This window comes from Talpa europaea, assembly GCF_964194135.1.
Source record: "Talpa europaea genome assembly, chromosome: X".
NCBI classification, from domain to species: Eukaryota; Metazoa; Chordata; class Mammalia; order Eulipotyphla; family Talpidae; genus Talpa; species Talpa europaea.
In genome coordinates, this window is record NC_140081.1 from 21,993,058 (window position 1) to 21,997,249 (window position 4,192).

Genomic DNA, 4,192 nt, shown 5'->3' on the forward strand with positions numbered 1-4,192 from the left:
CTCAAGCGCACACGGATCATTCTCCAGGATCGATCACATACTGGGGCACAAGACAAACATCAACAGATACACCAAGATTGAAATCATATCAACCATTTTTTCTGACCATGAAGGCATCAAACTAGAAATAAACCATAAAAAGAAGGCAAGGAACTTTCCTACCTCATGGAGATTAAAAACCACACTACTGGAAGACCATTGGACTAATGAGGAGATCAAAGAAGAAATTAAAAAATTTTTTGAATTGAACGACAAGGAGGACACCAATATCCTAAATGTATGGGATGCAGCAAAAGCAGTAATAAGAGGAAAATATATAGCAATAGAAGCTCACATCAAGAAACAAGAAAGAACGCAAAGAAACAACCTAATCTCGAAGCTCAAAGATCTAGAAAAAGAACAACAAAAAAACCCCAAAACCAGTAGGAGAAAAGAAATAATAAAAACCAAAGCAGAAATAAATGAAATTGAAACTAAAAAAACAATCCAAAAGATCAATGAAACCAAGAGCTGGTTCTTTGAAAAAATCAATAAAATAGACAAACCCCTAGCCAGGCTCACAAAGGAAAAAAGGGAGAAAGCACAAATAAACAGGATCATCAATGAAAGAGGAGAAATCACAACGGACACAGCAGAAATCAAAAGAATAATCAGTAACTACTATGAACAGTTATATGGAAACAAGTTTAACAATCTAGAGGAGATGGACAAATTCCTACAACTCTACAATCACCCAAAGCTAGATAAAGAAGAAATAGAACACCTAAACAGACCAATTACAATTAGCGAAATTGAAATGGTAATCAAAAACCTCCCCAAAAACAAAAGCCCAGGACCTGATGGATTTACAAATGAATTCTACCAAACATTCAGAGACGAATTAGTGCCTATCCTTCACAAACTCTTCCAAAAAATTGAGAAGGAAGGGACAATACCAAACACGTTCTATGAAGCCAACATTACACTAATACCAAAACCGAACAAGGACAACACAAAAAAGGAAAACTACAGGCCAATCTCCCTAATGAACACTGATGCAAAAATCCTCAATAAAATTTTAGCTATCAGAATCCAACAATGTATCCATAAGATAATTCACCACGACCAAGTTGGATTCATTCCAGGGGCACAAGGATGGTTTAACATCCGAAAATCAATCAACGTTATCCAACACATCAACAAAAAGAAATATAAAAACCATATGATAATATCAATAGATGCTGAGAAAGCTTTCGACAAAGTGCAACACCCATTCATGATAAAAGCCCTTGAAATTCTTGGGATACAAGGAACATACCTCAACATCATAAAGGCCATCTATGACAAGCCAACAGCCAGTATCATTCTCAATGGTGAAAAGCTGAAAGCAATTCCATTAAGATCTGGAACAAGACAAGGATGTCCACTCTCACCATTGCTTTTCAATATAATACTGGAAGTCCTAGCCAGGGCAATAAGACAAGAGAAAGACATCCAAGGAATCCAAATAGGAAAAGAAGAAGTCAAACTATCACTATTTGCAGACGATATGATATTATACATAGAGAACCCCAAAAACTCCACAGAAAAGCTAATTCAACTCATCAATCAGTTCAGTAAAGTGGCAGGATACAAAATCAACACGCAAAAGTCAGTAGCCTTCCTATACACAAACAATAAATCTGAAGAAGAAGAAATCAAAAAGACCATCCCTTTTGTTATTGAAACAAAAAAAATCAAATATTTGGGAATAAATCTAACGAAAGAGGTAAAGGACCTATACAAAGAAAACTATAAAACACTGTTAAAAGAAATAGAAGAAGACACAAAGAAATGGAGAGACATCCCCTGCTCATGGATTGGAAGAATAAACATTATTAAAATGGCCATCCTTCCAAAAGCAATATACAGATTCAATGCTATTCCAATCAAAATTTCAATGTCATTCTTCAAAGAAATAGAACAATTATTGATGAAATTCATATGGAATCACAAAAAACCCCGAATAGCCAAAGCTCTCCTGAAAAAAAAAGAAGGGAATGGAGGCATCAGACTCCCAGACTTCAAACTATACTACAAAGCCATAATCATCAAAACCGCATGGTATTGGAACAAGAACAGACATACAGACCAATGGAATCGAATAGAAAATCCAGAAATAAACCCACAGGTTTATGGTCAACTAATCTTTGACAAAGGAGCAAAGACTATGCATTGGAGCAAAGAAAGTTTGTTCAATAAATGGTGCTGGGAAAACTGGGTCGCTACATGCAAAAGAATGAAGCTTGACCACCACCTCACACCATACACAAAAATCAACTCAAAATGGATTAAAGAACTAGACGTAAGACCTGAAACCATAAAATATATAGAAGGAAATATAGGCGAAACACTACGTGATTTGCACATCAAAGACATCTTTACAGACACATCACCCAAAGCAGTGATAGTGAAGGCAAAGATAAACAGCTGGGACTATATCAAATTAAAGAGCTTTTGCACAGCAAAAGAGACAATAACAAAAACAAAGAGAAACCCCACCAACTGGGAGAACATTTTTGCACCCAACACTAATGATAAAGGACTGATCACAAAAATCTGCAAAGAGCTGATGAGTCTCAACAACAACAAAGAAAATAATCCAGTCAAAAAATGGGCAGAAGAGCTTAAAAGAAACTTCTCTGAAGAGGAAATGCAAATGGCCAACAGGCATATGAAAAAATGTTCAACATCACTTGTCATCAGGGAAATGCAAATCAAAACTACCATGAGATACCATCTTACACCAGTGAGAATGGCACATATTAAAAAAACTAGCAACAACAAATGTTGGCGAGGGTGTGGAGAAAAAGGAACTCTTCTGCACTGTTGGTGGGAGTGCAAACTGGTCCAACCACTGTGGAAAGCTGTGTGGAGATTTCTGGACCTACTAAACATAGAGCTTCCATATGACCCAGCAATTCCACTCCTAGGTATTTACCCAAAGGACACAGAAACATCAATTCCTAAGAACACCTGCACCCCTATGTTTATAGCAGCACTGTTTACAATAGCTAAGCTTTGGAAACAACCCAAATGCCCCAAAATAGATGACTGGATCAAGAAGATGTGGTACATATATACCATGGAATATTACTCAGCATTCAAAAAAGATAAACACATGCAATTTGCTGCAACATGGATGGCGCTGGAAGGGATCATGCTCAGCGAAATAAGCCAAAAAGAAAAAGAAAAATACCGGATGGTCTCACTCATAGCAGGAATCTAGAAAACTTAAATAAGGGACCAGGAAAATGAATAACTATAAGAAAGTGAAAATCAAAATCAACAAAAAACTATGAACCAGAGACACTTTTAGGGGGGCGGGGGCGGGAGGGGAGGGATTGGGGTCAGAATGGGGGGCTGCAATTGTATGGGGAATATAACAATAAAATTTATAAAAAAAAAAAAATAAATAAATAAATGAATAAATGAATAAATAAATAAATAAATAAATAAATAAATAAAAAAGGTCTTTGTGTCAGAAGGAATACTTAATATTCAAAATAGAAGGTTATTCAAGATTTCGCATATTTTCCCAATTTTGCTAAGCACTGAGCTCAGTGACTGGCCAGCCACTACTTTGGAGCAGTGAACCACAGTGGTTCCTTGTCATTAAAAACTAAGGTTCCTAATCAGTCTTATTCTTTCCTTCAACAAGGCTTCTTGCCCCTTTAACATGTCTTTCTCGTTCCTCCCTCTCTTCCTTCTTTCTTTGCTTCCTTCCTTCCATCCATCTTTAATTTCTGGACTACTATAGGCCTGAGTTTTTTTAGCTTCTCTTCCAGTGGTGAAGACAGAGAAAACAGCAACAGAATAAATCAATAACATGATACCATAGTCTAACAAGGGAAATGAATGAGCTTAAGGGGAGAGTAAGGGATCGCTCTATGTGATAAGGCAGCCTGAGGATGTAATATCTGAACAGTTGGTTATTGTGAAAATGTAATGAGAAGTCCTATCAAAGTGTTTAGAATAGTTCCTGGCTATTTATAACAACTGAATAGATGTTCTAACATTGTCATTAGTGTTAAAATAAGCATTCCAGTATCCCAGAATTATTTCAATGGTTACTGTAGAGATAGGGAATTTCTACTATTAAGAATGCTGAAGCAGGGCCATCCCTGGTGGCACAAAGGGTTAAACATCAGCACTATAAAGCTCTCAGCAGTCA